Raw genomic sequence first — 21,852 nt, 5'->3', positions numbered from 1 at the left:
TGTTCTCCGTGACATCAGCCGGCCCTTCGTGGACATTCTATTGTCTCCTAGAGAGACCTTGGAATCCCTGTGATGTCACCAGTATCGTTGTGACAACCAATTCCCTACTTTTTCTCTTAGTGTCCAAAGGATATATCCACAGACATGTTTGCCCGTCTTTGTAGGCACTTTGGGAGAGTTGATGTTGATAAAGAAGAGTCTAGAGTGAAGCAAACGAAACCTAAAGGTAATGATGGGCACAGGATATGGGGAATGTGGAGTAAGTTCTGGGCAGTGTATGTTGAGCTTCCTGTCAGGGGTGTGTGTGGGGGTCTTCCGCTGGCCTTTTTAGTAATGGGCCACAACCACTGGAACATCTCCACAGATATTGAATTCCATGATTATCACAATTCCTGAAAGTCAAGGTTTTCACATCATTAGTTTCTCCAAAACCACATGGAGGATATGGCAATGCCTATGCTATTATTGGGTGAACTTCTAGTCTTTACTTTTAGAGTACATTCGGTATGTTAAATTGATATAATAACACCATAAGTAGTCATGGAGGGGATAACTTTTCTGAATTAAACAGGGCATCAATGTACTTCACTTTCATTGCTTCTTTAAATTTAGTGACTATCTGACAGTAGTAAGAGGGAGAGAATTGTGCTCCTGGCCATGACCTTATATTCTTAGAACTCCTCTGACTACCTCTGGCTGACGGGGCCAATCTTAGCTTCATATATTAGAGGTTCTGTGTGGCAGATATTTTTCTACAGTAGCCAAACCATATGGAGCAGGTAGAGAAAGAGCCTGTAACCTATTGGCACTTCTGGGGCATTTATCATTTCAGTAGGGGGAATTAATAAGTCTGTTGACCATGTCCTCCCCCTACATGACTTTTTAATGCAAAGTTATTGGACTAGAGTAACAGTGTAGGATATCTGAGTATCCCTGATCAATCAAGTCATTATGGATGCTGAATTGATGATCTGACTTCTGAAACCAGAGGGGTGAGGGTCCTGAAACCAGGTTGTAGCCTGCGTATCTGATAATAATCCTGGAGAAGGCATCTCTCTGGTACTTGTAAGCCTGTGTGGGCGGGCATAGGGAACACCTGGCTGCTTACATCTCTTGGTCTCTATATAGTAGTGGGGGAACTGTGATCCACTTAGGATGCCTCTTACACACACCAAACTCCTTGCAGTGACACTGGCTTCCAAGCATGTTCTCCTATTTGGACCTCACTGTGGTCTGTGTATGCTCTATGCATTCGCCCCATGCGGGTTCACTTGTGTTCTTCTACCTACAGAGGCCTGCAGACAGACGTCATCCCCTGAAAATGTCCTAAACAAGGTGCAGGCCAACGAGGAAGAGGAGAGGCTGAATAGAGAACTGGAGCTAACTACCAAGGAGAGAAATGAGCTGACAGATCGCCTCCTTTATGTGACAGGTGGATCCATGAACAAGAGGTATGCATTGCTCCAAACAAAGGACCTTGTTCTAAACCTCATCTCCCATAGAGAGGAGATTCAGAACCTGACCCTTACTGAGGAGTGAGTTTGGAAATGGACTCTCTGATTCTGCCTGTTGAAAATCTGAACTTGTGATCTGAGTGAAGAATTCAGGGATAAAGTCACTGGAGCATGAGTTCCCAGTGTACAATTGGAAAGCCCTTGACAGGTGGTAGCTTTGCAAGGTTCTAGGTGCTGTGAGTTTGTGGACAGTGTTTGCACTTGCTAGGAAGGTGACTGAACGCTATCATCTCATGGCAGCACCCTTAGGTGACTGGTCCCACATTGTTCATATCAATGCTTAACTAGAAGACCTGACGCTCTGGCCTGTTCCTTCTTGTCTGTGTACCCTACACTCTGAGACAGTAATGGTGCATACATTTCTATTGTTTCTCATTGTGCTCTTTCCATATTTGTCTCTCTTTCTCATTCTCTGAGTCTGTTTACTTTTCTTTTCTTGTGGGTGTGTCCCAGTTTGTGTGTCTGTGTGTGCACAGGTCTGCATGCATATGCACAACTTTTATATGTTTCTGTGTCCCTCCACCCTTGGAATTTAGGGGTCTGTTTTTGACCTCAGGATTTACCTTTATAATAGTTTCATGGAGGTTTAAGTGCTTTATTTTGGAAGCCCCACTTTCAACAGCACAGTTCTTTGCCTGTGTGGTCACATTTGTCTATACATTTGTATGCCTTGGGCAGATTATAAGTTTGTGGCAATATCTGGTCTCATCTCCAGAATTATGTGTACTGTCTGCCTCTAGAATATTAGTTATTTGGCTTGTAGCATTCCACTTGTCAAACCAGGAAAAATGAAATCAGAGGTTTCTGGATGTGTGTGTGTGTGTGTGTGTGTGTGTGTGTGAGTGTGTGTGTGTGTGTGTGTGTGTGTGGCTGGGTAAGCTCTGTGGCCTAGGCTCTTGACAGCATAACAGGTTTGAATGCAGATCCAGCCCTCCTGATTGAAAAAAGTGAGCCTGGGAACCCTTTATTTGGGTGCTTAGCTTCTGTTATCCTGGGCACACAATTCCAAGTTTCTGAAGCTGAAGAAGATCCAAATATGTAGAATTCAGAAAGTGTCCTTCCATGGCTGGGGTAGTACAGGGCACACCCTGAGTTCATATAATCCTAAACCTCGATGTTCATTGGGTTCTATCTTCCTGGGGCCAGCCCCTACTTCAGCCAAATCCATTTTATGAAAACTTGAAGATAAAGGAGAAAGAGGTCATGTCATTACTGCACAACTTAGACACAAAGAACATTGAACATCGTGAGAAATTTCAGGAGCTCAAGAAGGAGATTAACTTCTATCGGTAAGTACTGGTCAGGAGGGCCCATCACTTGTGGAATGGCCATGTCTGCCTCTCTTTGTTCTGGACCAGAGGGTCTGCAGCTCTGGGTCCATGTCTTCTGCTGTTTAAATATCACTGTGCCGTGGGTCTTTTGGACTCAGTTTCAGTTCCATAAGAGACTGTCAGTTCTCACCACAGTGTCTATGCATCTTTAGAAGGCTCTGGATAGAACTACACGGATTCAGGCATCAGATTGTTATTAGGCCAACCTGCGACTCTGGGGTCATACCAGGTTTAACAAAGCTCAATGTGTGGACCACATGGTTTGCATGACCTACCTTGGTTCTACTGTCCTCTTGAGGTTATTTGCCGCCTAATAATTGATGTTGCCCCGATGCATTGGGCTCTCATGAGTAGTTGTAGATCCCTTGTTCTTTTGGACAGACATGGACTCTTATTGGTGCTTGGGTCTCAGAAACAATTTATTCTTCCCTGGATTGGCTGTTTGCTGTTTGTGCAGCAGTCTTACAGGTATGGAGATGTATTGTATGAAGTCTTTATGGGTATCTGGGTCCTGGGGGAGTTTGTGGGATTTGGCAGTTGGAATGGGAGGAAGAGGCTTCAGGATCTTACTATGCAGAGTGTGTTTCCAGCAACCTGCACAGCCAGCTCCTGATGGACCAGGCATGTATGAAGAAGAAGTTGGTCACATTGAAGCAGGAGAGCAAGGAGTTACATCGATATTTGTTTGAGTTGAACCCGAATGATGAAGAAGAACAGGAGAAGACCAGCAACCTCCAGACCTAGCAAAATGTGGTAGGAACAAGCAGCTGAGTCAGATTGACAATGTCTGATACCATTTGCCTATTGGATACACCTTTGCTTCCCCTATCACCTTTCTAATCTCCCCAAACCCAGTCAGTCAACCACCTCATGTGATAGAGTTATTCATTGCTCTGTCTGTGCACAAGTATTCTGGGATGTTAACCACTCTTCAGAAACTGAATTATGGGCAATTATACTTCTCTGCCCTTTTTGAAACTGCAGTCCAGAAATGGTGACAGAGGAATAACACATCACATGACTGCATCTCCCTATCACAGACTGGATGCTATGAAGAGTTTTGAACGAGTTCTTGGTCGTGTGACAAAGGTCATACAGGGGTCATGTGATGGTTGGAAGCACCTTGTAGGGATAAGAACCAAGTGCAAATGGCAAATGAGTCCTGGTCATTGGCTTTGCCCTGGGTATCATGTGGCCTTCTCCTTTCTTCCTGCACCCCAATGAGGTCTCTCCCCATTTCCCCATTCTTGGTTTGCACTGGTAGAGTCTGAGGAGCAGCTTGTTCTCCCACAGTACTGTGAGGGTTGCAGGTGATGTTCCCAGCCTGCAGAGATATCAGCAATGATTTCAGTGAAAAGATCAGTGCTGTCTGTCCAATGCAGCTGAGGGGACAGAAGGCAGCAACTTGATACCTGGTATGCATGTCCCCACCAAATCAGTGTCTTAATAGCTGCCTTCTCCTCCCAGGTCTCAGAAACTGCAGGAGACATGGAATAGGACGGATCCCAGGAAGACAGCCCCCTGAGGAATGAGTTTCTCTCTCAGGAGTTCCCTGTGACAACAATCCTCACAGTCAAAGACTTTTTGGGGGAATATTCTTCTTCTCAGATAATTTCCTCAATGTATAGAGACCCTAAATTTATGTATCCGTATGCCAGCCTGTCTCATTGAGGTCTTTCTCCTTTCTCATACCGACAACACCATTTGAGAGACAACTGAGGGGACTGCCTTGACATCTCACGTCCTAGAGGAGAAACAGCACTACAACTGTGTTTCTAAATGTTCATTAAGAAAATGCTGTTAAGAAATGTTTTTGGTTATGATTTTCATTGAAGTTTTCTTTTTGTTATTTCATAGTTATATATTCTTGTTACTGTTTTTCATTTTTTATACCATTTTAGTTGTTCATTTTATGCCTGTTTTTTGTAAATTGTATTCCTTATGAATAAAAATTGATTTGTAACTCTTGACTCTTAAGACCATCTTATTCAAGGGTACTTTCACCTCCTCTAGACTTAGAACTGACAGCTGGATATGGATCTTTGCATGGTCCAGTGAATTCAAAGCCACCAAGGGGTACACAGGGTGATAGTGTCTTTTTGTGGATAATGTGACTTATTTTATGGACACACACTTTATTATGTAATCACTGACATACTTTATCCATGCTGTCATGTGTTCTGCTCATCCTAGTCTATATCAGCCTACAACACACATTCCTTATTGACTGTGTTCACCAGATATTGAGTAACACACACTCATGCCTGTAGAGCTGCAGAAAAAATGACAACTTTCACAAAGGAATATAGAATAATCCTAATCGAGAACCATGTGACTCAGTTTTTCTTTTTTTTTTTTTTTTTTTTTTTTTTTTTTATTAACTTGAGTATTTCTTATATACATTTCGAGTGTTATTCCCTTTCCCGGTTTCCGGGCAAACATCCCCCTCCCCCCTCCCCTTCCTTATGGGTGTTCCCCTCCCAACCCTCCCACCATTGCCGCCCTCCCCCCATAGACTAGTTCACTGGGGGTTCAGTCTTAGCAGGACCCAGGGCTTCCCCTTCCACTGGTGCTCTTACTAGGATATTCATTGCTACCTATGGGGTCAGAGTCCAGGGTCAGTCCATGTATAGTCTTTAGGTAGTGGCTTAGTCCCTGGAAGCTCTGGTTGCTTGGCATTGTTGTACTTTTGGGGTCTCGAGCCCCTTCAAGCTCTTCCAGTTCTTTCTCTGATTCCTTCAATAGGGGACCTATTCTCAGATCAGTGGTTTGCTGCTGGCATTCGCCTCTGTATTTGCTGTATTCTGGCTGTGTCTCTCAGGAGCGATCTACATCCGGCTCCTGTCGGTCTGCACTTCTTTGCTTCATCCATCTAGTCCAATTGGGTGGCTGTATATGTATGGGCCAAATGTGGGACAGGCTCTGAATGGGTGTTCCTTCAGTCTCTGTTTTAATCTTTGCCTCTCCCTTCCCTGCCAAGGGTATTCTTTTTCCTCATTTAAAGAAGGAGTGAAGCATTCACATTTTGATCATCCGTCTTGAGTTTCGTTTGTTCTAGGGATCTAGGGTAATTCAAGCATTTGGGCTAATAGCCACTTATCAATGAGTGCATACCATGTATGTCTTTCTGTGATTGGGTTAGTTCGCTCAGGATGATATTTTCCAGTTCCAACCATTTGCCTACGAATTTCATAAACTCGTTGTTTTTGATAGCTGAGTAATATTCCATTGTGTAGATGTACCACATTTTCTGTATCCATTCCTCTGTTGAAGGGCATCTGGGTTCTTTCCAGTTTCTGGCTATTATAAATAAGGCTGCGATGAACATAGTGGAGCACGTGTCTCTTTTATATGTTGAGGCATCTTTTGGGTATATGCCCAAGAGAGGTATAGCTGGATCCTCAGGCAGTTCAATGTCCAATTTTCTGAGGAACCTCCAGACTGATTTCCAGAATGGTTTTACCAGTCTGCAATCCCACCAACAATGGAGGAGTGTTCCTCTTTCTCCACAACCTCGCCAGCATCTGCTGTCACCTGAGTTTTTGATCTTAGCCAATCGCACTGGTGTGAGGTGAAATCTCAGGGTTGTTTTGATTTGCATTTCCCTTATGACTAAAGATGTTGAACATTTCTTTAGGTGTTTCTCAGCCATTCGGCATTCCTCAGCTGTGAATTCTTTGTTTAGCTCTGAACCCCATTTTTTAATAGGGTTATTTGTTTCCCTGCGGTCTAACTTCTTGAGTTCTTTGTATATTTTGGATATAAGGCCTCTATCTGTTGTAGGGTTGGTAAAGATCTTTTCCCAATCTGTTGGTTGCCGTTTTGTCCTAACCACAGTGTCCTTTGCCTTACAGAAGCTTTGCAGTTTTATGAGATCCCATTTGTCAATTCTTGATCTTAGAGCATAAGCCATTGGTGTTTTGTTCAGGAAATTTTTTCCAGTGCCCATGTGTTCCAGATGCTTCCCTAGTTTTTCTTCTATTAGTTTGAGTGTGTCTGGTTTGATGTGGAGGTCCTTGATCCACTTCGACTTAAGCTTTGTACAGGGTGATAAGCATGGATCGATCTGCATTCTTCTACATGTTGCCCTCCAGTTGAACCAGCACCATTTGCTGAAAATGCTATCTTTTTTCCATTGGATGGTTTTGGCTCCTTTGTCAAAAATCAAGTGACCATACGTGTGTGGGTTCATTTCTGGGTCTTCAATTCTATTCCATTGGTCTATCTGTCTGTCTCTGTACCAATACCATGCAGTTTTTATCACTATTGCTCTGTAATACTGCTTGAGTTCAGGGATAGTGATTCCCCCTGAAGTCCTTTTATTGTTGAGGATAGCTTTAGCTATCCTGGGTTTTTTGTTATTCCAGATGAATTTGCAAATTGTTCTGTCTAACTCTTTGAAGAATTGGATTGGTATTTTGATGGGGATTGCATTGAATCTGTAGATCGCTTTTGGTAAAATGGCCATTTTTACTATATTAATCCTGCCAATCCATGAGCATGGGAGATCTTTCCATCTTCTGAGGTCTTCTTCAATTTCTTTCCTCAGTGTCTTGAAGTTCTTATTGTACAGATCTTTTACTTGCTTGGTTAAAGTCACACCGAGGTACTTTATATTATTTGGGTCTATTATGAAGGGTGTCGTTTCCCTAATTTCTTTCTCGGCTTGTTTCTCTTTTGTATAGAGGAAGGCAACTGATTTATTTGAGTTAATTTTATACCCAGCCACTTTGCTGAAGTTGTTTATCAGCTTTAGTAGTTCTCTGGTGGAACTTTTGGGATCACTTAAATATACTATCATATCATCTGCAAATAGTGATATTTTGACCTCTTCTTTTCCGATCTGTATCCCTTTGATCTCCTTTTGTTGTCTGATTGCTCTGGCTAGAACTTCAAGAACTATATTGAATAAGTAGGGAGAGAGTGGGCAGCCTTGTCTAGTCCCTGATTTTAGTGGGATTGCTTCAAGTTTCTCTCCATTTAGTTTAATGTTAGCAACTGGTTTGCTGTATATGGCTTTTACTATGTTTAGGTATGGGCCTTGAATTCCTATTCTTTCCAGGACTTTTATCATGAAGGGGTGTTGAATTTTGTCAAATGCTTTCTCAGCATCTAATGAAATGATCATGTGGTTCTGTTCTTTCAGTTTGTTTATATAATGGATCACGTTGATGGTTTTCCGTATATTAAACCATCCCTGCATGCCTGGGATGAAGCCTACTTGATCATGGTGGATGATTGTTTTGATGTGCTCTTGAATTCGGTTTGCCAGAATTTTATTGAGTATTTTTGCGTCGATATTCATAAGGGAAATTGGTCTGAAGTTCTCTTTCTTTGTTGTGTCTTTGTGTGGTTTAGGTATAAGAGTAATTGTAGATTCGTAGAAGGAATTCGGTAGGGCTCCATCTGTTTCAATTTTGTGGAATAGTTTGGATAATATTGGTATGAGGTCTTCTATGAAGGTTTGATAGAATTCTGCACTAAACCCATCTGGACCTGGGCTCTTTTTGGTTGGGAGACCTTTAATGACTGCTTCTATTTCCTTAGGAGTTATGGGGTTGTTTAACTGGTTTATCTGTTCCTGATTTAACTTTGATACCTGGTATCTGTCTAGGAAATTGTCCATTTCCTGAAGATTTTCAAATTTTGTTGAATATAGGTTTTTATAGTAAGATCTGATGATTTTTTGAATTTCCTCTGAATCTGTAGTTATGTCTCCCTTTTCATTTCTGATTTTGTTAATTTGGACGCACTCTCTGTGTCCTCTCGTTAGTCTGGCTAAGGGTTTATCTATCTTGTTGATTTTCTCAAAGAACCAACTTTTGGTCCTGTTGATTCTTTCTATGGTCCTTTTTGTTTCTACTTGGTTGATTTCAGCTCTGAGTTTGATTATTTCCTGCCTTCTACTCCTCCTGGGTGTATTTGCTTCTTTTTGTTCTAGAGCTTTTAGGTGTGCTGTCAAGCTGCTGACATATGCTCTTTCCTGTTTCTTTCTGCAGGCACTCAGCGCTATGAGTTTTCCTCTTAGCACAGCTTTCATTGTGTCCCATAAGTTTGAGTATGTTGTATCTTCATTTTCATTAAATTCTAAAAAGTTTTTAATTTCTTTCTTTATTTCTTCCTTGACCAGGTTATCATTGAGTAGAGCATTGTTCAATTTCCACGTATATGTGGGCATTCTTCCCTTATTGTTATTGAAGACCAGTTTTAGGCCGTGGTGGTCCGATAGCACGCATGGGATCATTTCTATCTTTCTGTACCTGTTGAGGCCCGTTTTTTGACCAATTATATGGTCAATTTTGGAGAAAGTACCATGAGGAGCTGAGAAGAAGGTATATCCTTTTGCTTTAGGATAGAATGTTCTATAAATATCCGTTAAGTCCATTTGGCTCATGACTTCTCTTAGTCTGTCGACATCACTGTTTAATTTCTGTTTCCATGATCTGTCCATTGATGAGAGTGGGGTGTTGAAATCTCCCACTATTATTGTGTGAGGTGCAATGTGTGTTTTGAGCTTTAGTAAGGTTTCTTTTACGAATGTAGGTGCCCTTGTATTTGGGGCATAGATATTTAGGATTGAGAGTTCATCTTGGTGGATTTTTCCTTTGATGAATATGAAGTGTCCTTCCTTATCTTTTTTGATGACTTTTAGTTGGAAATTGATTTTATTTGATATTAGAATGGCTACTCCAGCTTGCTTCTTCTGACCATTTGCTTGGAAAGTTGTTTTCCAGCCTTTCACTCTGAGGTAGTGTCTGTCTTTGTCTCTGAGGTGTGTTTCCTGTAGGCAGCAGAATGCAGGGTCCTCGTTGCGTATCCAGTTTGTTAATCTATGTCTTTTTATTGGGGAGTTGAGGCCATTGATATTGAGAGATATTAAGGAATAGTGATTATTGTTTCCCATTATATTCATATTTGGATGTGAGGTTATGTTTGTGTGCTTTCATTCTCTTTGTTTTGTTGCCAAGACGATTAGTTTCTTGCTTCTTCTAGGGTATAGCTTGCCTCCTTATGTTGGGCTTTACCATTTATTATCCTTTGTAGTGCTGGATTTGTAGAAAGATATTGTGTAAATTTGGTTTTGTCATGGAATATCTTGGTTTCTCCATCAATGTTAATTGAGAGTTTTGCTGGATACAGTAACCTGGGCTGGCATTTGTGTTCTCTTAGGGTCTGTATGACATCAGTCCAGGATCTTCTGGCCTTCATAGTTTCTGGCGAGAAGTCTGGTGTGATTCTGATAGGTCTCCCTTTATATGTTACTTGACCTTTTTCCCTTACTGCTTTTAATATTCTTTCTTTATTTTGTGCGTTTGGTGTTTTGACAATTATGTGACGGGAGGTGTTTCTTTTCTGGTCCAATCTATTTGGAGTTCTGTAGGCTTCTTGTATGCCTATGGGTATCTCTTTTTTTAGGTTAGGGAAGTTTTCTTCTATGATTTTGTTGAAGATATTTACTGGTCCTTTGAGCTGGGAGTCTTCACTCTCTTCTATACCTATTATCCTTAGGTTTGATCTTCTCATTGAGTCCTGGATTTCCTGTATGTTTTGGACCAGTAGCTTTTTCCGCTTTACATTATCTTTGACAGTTGAGTCAATGATTTCTATGGAATCTTCTGCTCCCGAGATTCTCTCTTCCATCTCTTGTATTCTGTTGGTGAAGCTTGTATCTACAGCTCCTTGTCTCTTCTTTTGGTTTTCTATATCCAGGGTTGTTTCCATGTGTTCTTTCTTGATTGCTTCTATTTCCATTTTTAATTCCTTCATCTGTTTGATTGTGTTTTCCTGCAATTCTTTCAGGGATTTTTGCCATTCCTCTCTGTAGGCTTCTACTTGTTTATTAATGATTTCCTGTGTTTCCCTAAGTGTGTTCATGTCTTTCTTGAAGTCCTCCAGCATCATGATCAAATATGATTTTGAAACTAGATCTTGCTTTTCTGGTGTGTTTGGATATTCCATGTTTGTTTTGGTGGGAGAATTGGGCTCCGATGATGGCATGCAGTCTTGGTTTCTGTTGCTTGGGTTCCTGCGCTTGCCTCTCGCCATCAGATTATCTCTAGTGTTACTTTGTTCTGCTATTTCTGACAGTGGCTAGACTGACCTATAAGCCTGTGTGTCAGGAGTGCTGTAGACCTGTTTTCCTCTCTTTCAGTCAGTTATGGGGACAGTGTGTTCTGCTTTCGGGCGTGTAGTTTTTCCTCTCTACAGGTCTTCAGCTGTTCCTGTGGGCCTGTGTCTTGAGTTCACCAGGCAGCTTTCTTGCAGCAGAAAATTTGGTCTTACCTGTGGTCCCGAGGCTCAGGTTCGCTCGTGGGGTGCTGCCCAGGGGCTCTCTGCAGCGGCAGCAACCAGGAAGACCTGTGCCGCCCCTTCCGGGAGCTTCAGTGCACCAGGGTTCCAGATGGTCTTTGGCTTTTTCCTCTGGCGTCCGAGATGTGTGTGCAGGGAGCAGTCTCTTCTGGTTTCCCAGGCTTGTCTGCCTCTCTGAAGGTTTAGCTCTCCCTCCCACGGGATTTGGGTGCAGAGAACTGTTTATCCGGTCTGTTTCTTTCAGGTTCCGGCCGTGTCTCAGGGACAGGGGTCCTGCCGTTCCTGGGCCCTCCCCCACGGGAGCCCAGAGGCCTTATACAGTTTCCTCTTGGGCCAGGGATGTGGGCAGGGGTGAGCAGAGTTGGTGGTCTCTTCTGCTCTGCAGCCTCAGGAGTGCCCACCTGACCAGGCAGTTGGGTCTCTCTCTCACCGGGTCTGGGAGCAGAGAGCTGCTGCGGGCCGGGATCCGCGGGTGTGGGACTTCCGGTAAACACAGACCATGCCTCCTAGAGAAATTCTGCTTCCGTGTCCCAAGCTCACCAGGCAGCTTTCTTGCAGCAGAAAGTTTGGTCTTACCTGTGGTCCCGAGGCTCCGGTTCGCTCGTGGGGTGCTGCCCAGGGGCTCTCTGCAGCGGCAGCAACCAGGAAGACCTGTGTCAGCAACCAGGAAGACCTGTGTCTCAGTTTTTCTTACAATACAGCATTAGTATTAAACCACAAAGATAATGACCATCAACGTCATTTTGGGAAATAGGTTTTTATAGGTGCTGTTTCACTTGATCATTCATATGCTGTGTTTTTTATTGTTGCTGATTATATTTATTTTTATCATTTAACTCAATGGATCTTTTTTTTTCAAATGTATGTCTGGGCCACTCCTGAGTGCATTTCCCTCATGATCCAAAAGAGGGAATAGCATTCCCCATTGTAGATGATTGTTAGGGACCATGTGGTTCTTCTGAGAGAGCAGCAGATGCTATAACCTGGGAGTCATCACCACAGCTCCTGTAGGTAGCTTTTGTCCTTCCAGGGCATGTGCTGTACTAGGTGGACACGATCACCTCCCATTTAGGAGAGAGATCTCAGGAGATGTGTATGTACAGGTGGTTGAGCAGTGCCTGCTCAATGTGGTAGGCTGCTAGGCAACCAACGGAACCCCAGCCCTGCTCCACCTGCATTCTTCGAGGCAGAGTTTCTATAGCCCAGGATGGTCTATAATGCATCATCTACCTATGTCTTTTTTCCACTAATGCTAGGATGAGGAGCATATGTCCTCCACACCCTTCTTTCCAAACAATGAACATTCTCATGGTCTGGTTATCACATGGCCATGAGGGAGGTAAATAACACTCAGCCAAAACAGAGGCGCATTGCCACAGTCACACAGACAGCCTGGACAGATCTGACACGATCAGCACCAGGTTTGACTGCCACTACTTGAAGCAAGGTCCTCCAGTGTTAGGACAACCATTCAAACAGCAAAGAATGAACCTGTTCCCAGCATCCGAGGAGTGGGAGACCCAGAAACCCATGTGTCAATGTGGCCATTTGGAAAATGGAAGTGGGGAGGCAGGGAAGCAGGCAGAACTGGACACAGTTGCAGGGACCCAGGCAAAGAGGGAATATTGGGGCAGAGTCCATGAGATGTCAGTAGGCAACAGGCCAGCTGGGACTAGTGTGGGTACAGGGCTTCTAGTGTGGGTATGAGAGGAGCAAAAGTAGCAATGGTCAGATTCTGATGCAGCATAAAGATGGGAAGGAGCTTAGATCGTCTCAGTGTCGTATAGGGACATTATAGACACTGATGGGCAGTGTGGGGATTGCAGGGTCCCTTATAGTGGTCTCTGCAGGTGTCAGGGCTCTGTCAGACCTATGACTATCAGGCAGGCTCTGAGTGCAAGTGAGAGTCACGGGACAGGCCCTGTGTACAGCCTGGTTTGGGGACATTTCCAGGTGCCCATGGACTGCAAAATAAAGGCAAAGGACACAGGGAAGCCAGCAGTTCCCATGCACAGGACATAAATACTTGTAGACCTTTCTAGAATTTCCATAGAACATCTGTCACTAGTCCTCACTATAGAAGGCACCAGCATTCTGCCCTCTACTTCAATTGGTGAGATAGCTAGTCTAACTCCAGCAGTAAGGCCTCAGGGAAGACAGTAAGAACTCACAGGTGACCTCTTTTACTATTGAAACAGGCTCTTCCTGTGGAGCCCAGAGTGACCGTAGGGTCCTAATTCTCCTGCCTCACAGTGACTGTAAATTCAAATCTACCTTCAAGAGCAATTGATTCATAGCACAGGGGGGAAGATCAGATTAAGGCTATCTAAAGGCCCCAGGGTGGGAGGATTACCAGGGTCCTAGTAAGTTTCTCCAGCCTTAATTACAACCTGAGTCAGTCCTGCTGTGTGGGATATCGCCTGCTGCCCAGTGATATCACAACTTGGAATTCTTTGTCAAATATAAGCTGTTATGGGAATGAAGTAGCCACACAATAAACACTGGTCTGGATACTCCTAGGTCAAGAATGCCCTGTTGGAAATGCCTTGGACCGCACCATTTTACATTCTGGATCCTTTTGGCTTTTTAGCAGATTTATAAATAGAAAAAAGAAAAATGGGCATAGTAATTTAAGCCTATGATCCCAGTCATGGGAAACTGAGTCAGGGTGATGGAAGACTGTAAGTTCCAGGGCAACCTGTGTTTCAAGAAAAAAAAAAAAGGCATGGTGAAGATTCCACTCAAGTAGAAACCAAAAGGCTTTCACATGGGGCCTGCCATCCACTGGTCAGCACTCCCATCGTCACAGCCACAGGGAGACACTGGGGAACATTTCCCACTGTCTCTCTTTGGGATGCAGTCCACCCCATGATTCTATGTGAGGAATGCCCCAAAGGTTGCATCATGTGAGGGACCTAGATAGTTCCAGGATTGGGAGAATTCAGGAGTTTATAATTAGGGATGATCTACAGCTATGGCAAAGCCTTTTCCCTCCACATGGCAGCCCCAGGTTTGGCCCCAACAGTAAAAATAAAATCCCCCCAAAATAATGCCAACAAAATATCACGAAGCCTAAACGTCTGACCAGTCTCCTCAAAAGTGCACAGGAACCTGACTCCACATTTAGGACCCACTATGGCCTCTGTGACCTGTGAGAAGGGATCTAATATGGGAATTAGTACAGTATGACTTGTCCTTATGGATATCTTTGGTGACAATCACCACCTGACCCCTGAAAACCCATCTACCTGGGAGGCTCAGCATCATGTCACCAAAAAAGCCCAGATCCTAGGGCCAGCATGGGCAGGAGGTGAAGAAAGTTTGTCTCTCGTGAACATCAGTTGCTGCTCCTGGCCTGACTCTATCCTCAGGCGACAATGTCGCCCCAGAAAGTGTGGGTGTCAATGGCTCTTCCCAGGCCAAGGCTGGGATACTGCTTAAGTTCCACAATGCACAGCAGTGCTCACTCTAGAGCTAAATGTTCTACAGCTGAAAGGGGTGGGTGCTCTGCTGGCCATGCCCATCCCCTGCAGTATTTAGTGCACTCAGAGTGGTGCTTCAGATGTGAGGGACTTCTTGAGGCTACTCCCATGGAGAATGGCAGATTCATCAGAACGGGGCACAGGGTGAGTTCAGAGCACAGCTGGGAGGAATTTAGGGATGCCAAGCCATGACTAAGACCAGATCCTGGGCTGACAGGCAGTTGAGCTGGAGAACTGGCATCCAAAGAGTGACTACCTGAATTCCTCTTAGACCAAAAGCCCTGGATCTGAGCTACTTTGCTGCATTCTCCTGAGCAGGATCCCAGACCCAGCTCAGAATCGGGGTTGTGCATGGACTTTGGTGCTGGCAGCAGGTGGCTTAGCCACAAAGTGCCCAGCTTTCCCATCTGTGCCCACTCAAACTCCTCTGTTTCATTTTAGGTGTGTTTGGTATAGTTTTAGACAGGGTATCTTGTAGCAGCACAAACCTGCTTTAACCAACAGTGTAAGGTAAAAGCAACCCTGAATTCAAGATCCTCCAACCGCTCTGTCCCAAGTCCTGGAATTAAGACCTCCAGCTGTCACCATTTTACTTCAGCATAGGATACATCTGTGTTAGAGTGAGCTTTGGAAATACTGGAGTTCCTTAGAATTCAGGTTTCCTTAATTCTTGACAGGAGTTTTGTGATGATGCTGATGAGAGAGTCAGGAGTTAACACTGGGAGAGGTAACAGTCATGGCAGCCCTGAGTGCACAGTGAAAGTCAAGACAGAAGACAGGGACAGCATACTCAGATGGACAAAATAAATAGTTTTTAAAAATCCTTTTCTTAAAAAAAAAAAAACTCTTCTGTGACACATGATCATTGTGTGATTCCAAATGTTGCTAAGTCAGTACAGTCCTATTGCTACATGGTCACCAGTTGTGTCAGCCTTGGTAGTAGAGTGGCACAGTTGAAAAGTTGCTGGTCACAGTGACCAGGCAGCCTAGAAAGCTAACCATGTGCAGAGAAGGCTGTGCTGTGTCCTAGTCCTCTACCCCACAGTGCCCCTCATCTCTACGAGCAGAGCAAAAAGAACAGATGAGGAATCTTCCAGGTTTCTTTCCTCTTTGATTGCCTTACTAACCTAGCCCTGTGCTACATGTAACCTTGTCACATCCTCTGTCCCATCCCTAAGCCCTCATACCTGTCAGATAAGACAGGGATCTTGCTTTGGGGGGAAGCTCTAGTCCCTCTCTGTCCTAAGAGGCTCTGAACCATCGCTGAAAGAGAGTCCTCTGAGGATTGAGGGACGTCCATAGCCCGTGCTCTGACTTCCAGGAAGGTTTGAGGAAGGGGGTCCTCTTCTTGTGGTGCCTCTAGTAGGAGCAGCCCACACTTGGGCCCAGCTCCCACTGTCAGAAAAAGGCGGGTGGCTCAGGTCTTTGCACAGCTCTCCAGCTGAATGAACAGTGCATCTCTCCTCTCTCTCTTGCAGGAAGTCTCCAGTCTCTGGTGCAGGTGCTGTTCCCAAGGCAAAGGAAAGGAAAGTGCTAAGTGAGTGTTCCCGGGATCCTTTAATACATTGTCTGCATTGTCTTCATTAATGTTTCTGTTTAATTTTTTATTCCATGTGTATTGATCTCATTGTAGGGGTGTGCATGCCAAAGCATGAGTGTTGAAGGTAGAGGAAAATCCATGGGAGTCACTTTATCCTACCATGCGGGGTCCCAGGCTCTGCTCTGTGTCATTGAGCTTCTTTACAAAGAGCTTTCATGCTGAATTTCTTGCTGGCTCTGATTTCAGGGAGAGCATCTCATAGAGCCCAGACTGGCCAGTAAACTACTGATCATCCTACCTCATGCATTGCCATCTACTTCATGAAAGGTTGAGTTATTGACATGAGGAACTGGGGATGGGCAGATGTGCATGACGGAAGCTATCTCGGCTCAGTGGCATGCTTTTGGGGACAGATAGTTTTCATCACTGAGGTGTCCTTTGAGTGCAGTGCTCCTCTGGAGAGAAGGAGTTTCTTTTGCCAGGGCATCAAGACAGGACTTGAAGGTGGAGGTCTGGAGGCCAGGCCTGCATTCCTCTTCAGAAGCTGCAGTCCCCACTCAGGACAGTGCTTTAGCACAGGGTCACATATCCAGTTCTACCCTGAGACCTGCTGAGTCACATGCAGTTTGTGCTGAGAAGCAAACTGGGGTCTCCTGCAAGGGCAGTGAGTGCCTCTCAACCACTTACTCATGCTTTCCTTAATTGTACACTCGAGTGGGGTGGGCATCACATATGCAGGGGTCAAACACAAATCAAGGGAGTTTTTTCTCTTTTTGTATCAGAGAGGGCCTAAGGATCAAACTCAAGCCCTCAGGATCGACAGTGATGCCTGGACCTGGTGCGTTCAGGGTAGGGGATGAGTGTTTAGTCCAAGGGATGGAGCCCAGGACCTCACATACGCTAGGCAAGTGCCTTATCACTGAGCTACATCCCCAGCAGATGTTGGTTGCAAGAGAACTTGGGCCCTCACCATGCCAAAGGAGCACTCTCTGACTTAGTGGCCCCAGCCTGGTAGTCTTGTTTGTAACCTCTGCTGTGTTTGCATGCTGCCTGAGCTTATTAATATAGCCACATCCTCAGGGTGACAAAAACTTCATGGAGACTCCCACTGTCAGATACCTGAAGACAGGTTTCAAAGAGAACAGGTAACCAGTGCAGAAGTCTCACAGTGTTCATGTGAAGTACATGGAATATAAGTCCTAGATGACAGAATGCTCAGAACACTGGTGTCCCCACTGTTGGAAGTAACCAGGACCACAGATCCCAGTCTTTCATCACACCTGAAGACCCCTAGCTGGCATGGTGGCACATACTTGTCATCCCAGCACTTGGGAGGCTTAGTCAGGAGAATCTCCTGAGAACAGGAGTAGGAGGACAGCCTGGCCAACCCCTCAGGTGTTACCTGCAGGTCTAGTTCCAGACATAATCCTAGCATGCAGTCATCCCCGGCCATGCAGGGAAAACATCATGGCACACCACGAAGCCAGTGAGGCCCATGTTGCTTGACTGGGCAGCTACTTGTTAGCCATAAGGACTAGGGCTCAGAGTGCCCAGAGGCTGTGAGACTGAGGGTTTCAAGGACCCAGCAGCAGGCCAGATGGTCTCAGCCTGGACTCGATACTGAAGAAGGAAGGAGCCCTGAGTCCTGGGCCAAAGCTGTTAGTAGCCCCATGACCTGGGCTGCAGGTGGCTGCTGGGGTCAGGAGCAGTGTCTTAGTGGGTCCTGCTGTGGTGAGAGAGAGCAGCAGAACTTCTGGAGGACAGAGAGGGAGCAAAATAGAATGGGAAGCCAGTGTAGAGATCTCAGAGTGTTTGTGTGAAGCAGAGCTAGGAAGTGGGTTGCAGGGGCAGGGGAGCAGCAGGCTGTGCCTGTAGAGATGAGTCAACCCAAGGGTGGAGTTGTCAGAGCCCAGCAGCATGGGGTGGGAGAGTATCTCAGGGGAGGGGCTCCTGTCCCTCCAGGACAGTCTCCATCAGAGACTGAAGGGCTGAGCCTGAGAGGCGAGGGGAATTAGGGATGAGGGAGAGACTGGAGAGATGTGGGAAAAGAATGCACCTAGGAGTGAAGCAGGGCCCCCAATGTGGGATGGCTGAGGCCCGACAGAGTTGGATGTTGCTGATCCTACATTGGGCCAGGCCAGAGGGCCCAAGCTCCAGCAGCCAGAAAGGAAGCCAAAGTGTCTGAGGAGGCCTGCATCTGATTGAGTCTCATGAGGGTCCCACCAGTGGCCAAGGCAGGATTTGTTGAAAGCAAGGTTGTAGGTATAATTGTCCTCACCTCAGAAGGGAATAGGTGGCCATGGCTCTCACAGGTACTGACGGTGCAGGGACAGGAGACCTATGGACTGACCTTACTGCCACAGGGCGGCTGAAGGCTCTTGCTGCCTTCAGTTTGTGGTTGTATTAACCTGGTAGCTTCATTTCTTGAGAAGCTTGGGTGGATGAGGTGTAGCAGATCAAGGTCCAGCTGAGAGGAGGGATCCAGAGTGTTCCATGGCTGGCAAACAGGTTCTGAGATCTGGCCTGTGCACTCAGGCCAGTGTAACTGTTTTTCTTAGCTGCAGGCTCAAGAGGGTTGAACTGACCCAGGATCAAACACCACATGTGCCCTGTGTTTTCCAAGCTTTCTCATGGTTGCAAGCGCTGGGCGATCTCACATGGACTTTTACATCATTCCCTGAGCTCTAGGTGACTCGGATGGATCATGGAGAGATCTCTAAGCCTATGCCAGCACAGCAGTGACATCATGGCAGTGTCCTCTAGGGTTCCAGGACTGGATCTTTTTTTTCTTTCTCTGCTGATATAAGGAATAAGACATCCTATAAAACAAGGCCAAGTTTTCCTAGAGTTGAAGCCCAGAACACACAAGACTCCCCCAGGGATGGGCCCATCCAAGAAGGTGTGGGATGTTTTGTGGCTTAGGTTGTTTCACGGTGAGTGACATGTGTCTAAGACGGACACATGTAGCTGCTTGGGAGCTGGGGATGTCATGGGACCCCCTAGATCTGACTCTGCAGATGACTGTGAACATCCATGTGCTGGGATCTGAACTCTGGTCCTCAATCACTGAGCCATCCCACTGGCCCCTGGCTGTCCCTTCCTAGAATGTTTCTGTATTTCCTCCTACTTGATGCCTTGATGCTGGCTCCTAGCCCAATGGCCTACATACCAGATGAATTCTATAAATGTCTTATAAACACTAAGTATCCTGTGAAGGGTACTAGTGCCCTGTTCATAACAGGAAGGTTGAGGAATCCAGTCTGCAACAAAGAGAAGGCTGGGTGCTTTTCCTGTCATTCAGCATGAAGGGCCAGTCATGTTTTCATTGTAGCGTCCTGGTTATGCTATGGGTCTTTCTGGTGCAGCAGTCCTGTTCTGTGACAAATGATGTGTCTCCTGCAGGAGGAAGAGTGGTCGAGTCACAGTACCTGCAATATGACAAGAAAACGAAAAAGGTGATTAAGTCCTTGACTCCCAGAACCACAGGAAATGGGTTAGGTGGAGGGCAAGTAGGGAGACAGCTGAATCCTGAAGGAAACTGTTGGGACCTTTGCCAGGTGCCTCTGTGACATCCAGACTTGGACACAGGGATGAGTCTGGGTAGTCTAACATCAGCGTATATCAGTCTCCATGGTCTACGGCCCCTGCACCTCCTCACTGCTCTTCTGGCTTTGGAGACCTCAATTTTGCCAAGCCTTTTCTTCAACACCATCCCCTGAATCATCCAGGTGGCTCCTAAGAGACAGGCACTGACAGCAGACATTTGGTATGGATCACAGGGGAAATTGTCATGGGGCTTTGTGCCATCCTACCCAGAATGCTGTGAAAGGCCCCACTTTGGTGGTGTTCACTTCTGGAATGTCCTGTGTGATAGTTTCAGCTGTGAATAACAAGGCTAGCAGTTTCTACTGCTGCCCACACAGGCCTCCAGCTCCCTGAAAGCTGCAGTGCTCACCTAGAAGGAAGCACATTCAGGACAGGGAGAGCCCTGAGGAGCTCAATCAGCTTCCTGGTCATCCCTGCAGGGACACCTCACCCCTGCAGTGTGTGGTCATCCCTGCAGTGACATCTCACCCCTGCAGTGTGTGGTCATCCCTGCAGTGACACCTCACCCCTGCAGTGTGTGGTCATCCCTGCAGTGTGTGGTCATCCCTGCAGTGACACCTCACCCCTGCAGTGTGTGGTCATTCCTGCAGTGACACCTCACCCCTGCAGTGTGTGGTCATCCCCTGAGTGACACCTCAGCCCTGCAGTGTGTGGTCATCCCTGCAGTGATGCCTCACCCCTGCAGTGTGTTGTCATCCCTGCAGTGACACCTCACCCCTGCAGTGTGTGGTCATCCCTGCAGTGTGTTGTCATCCCTGCAGTGACACCTCACCCCTGCAGTGTGTGGGCATCCCTGCAGTGACACCTCACCCCTGCAGTGTGTGGTCATCCCTGCAGTGACTCCTCACCCCTGCAGTGTGTGGTCATCCCTGCAGTGATGCCTCACCCCTGCAGTGCAGACCTTTGGGCCTGTGGCCTTCAGGTTCCGGATTATCTGTTAAACTCAGTTCATAATCAGAATGTTTTGTGTTCAGCCTCTGCCTGGACTGTACTCCAAGAAGAGTTCAAGGGTTTCTGTGGCAACATCTAGCGACCAAGCCTTAGCAAAAGGATTCTCACATCACCCTGCAGGCAGATTCCCATAGTCATCCCTAGTCCATTTAAGCTGCTGCTGAAGATGCCTTGAAGGCATAGCCACAGCGCCCCCGTGTGTTCAGAGGTGATGTTTTCCTTCAGGAACCTGATGCTGAGTCTTCTAACCCAGCAGGCGGTCCCTGCATCAGGCTGGAGTCTTGAGTTTCTGTGTTGTCCTGATACCACCTGCTGTGTTCTCCTGGGGCAGAATGGATCTCAGAAGGTCTGGGCCAGTCTCACTGGTTGAGGATTCTTGCAAGGCCTCATCTCCAATTCCTGAGGGAAGGTGTAGGTTAGTAGAATGCCTGGATTTGAAATTCAGTGTTTTCAGATTTCAGGATCGGATGAGGGGTACTCAGCATGTGCATGTGTCCATGTCTCTGTATGCATGCACATGCAGGCCAGGGATGGACACCAGCAACCTTCCTCAGTCACCCTACCCCTCTCACACAAAGGAGCTCTCACACAGAAGCTGTGGCTCACAGATGAGGCTGGTCAGGCTTAGAGTCCCAGAGATTCTTCTGCTGTGCTTCAAAACTTTGAATGTGTGCGTGTGTGTGTGTGTGTGTGTGTGTGTGTGTGTGTGTGAGAGAGAGAGAGAGAGAGAGAGAGAGAGAGAGAGAGAGAGAGATATTCTACCAGCTTGTACAATCATGCATGCACATATGGATGCCAGAGGGAAATATCCGGTGTCTTCCTTTTCGAACAGGGTCCTAATCAACTATCAGGTCTCTATATCTTAATATGTAGCAGGGGTCCCAGCGTGAGCATAGCCAGGGCATATACATGCTTGGCTGTCAGGCAGGCAAGAGGCAGAGATCTTGTTCTATTCTTCATGGTTAATGCTCTTAGTGCCCTTGAGGGCCTGGCGGACACCTGCCTGGAGACGGCTGGATCTGATGCTGGCCTAGACAGCCAGGGCTATTGATGATGGATGCCCAAAGTGGCCCTCATTCTTGGCAAACTTCTCTCTTCTAGTCTAAATGTGCTTGGGT

The sequence above is a fragment of the Rattus norvegicus genome, chromosome 19 (genome assembly GCF_036323735.1).
Source record: "Rattus norvegicus strain BN/NHsdMcwi chromosome 19, GRCr8, whole genome shotgun sequence".
NCBI lineage: Eukaryota > Metazoa > Chordata > Mammalia > Rodentia > Muridae > Rattus > Rattus norvegicus.
The sequence above is the reverse complement of the archived record's forward strand: the minus strand, read 5'-3'. Positions refer to the sequence as shown.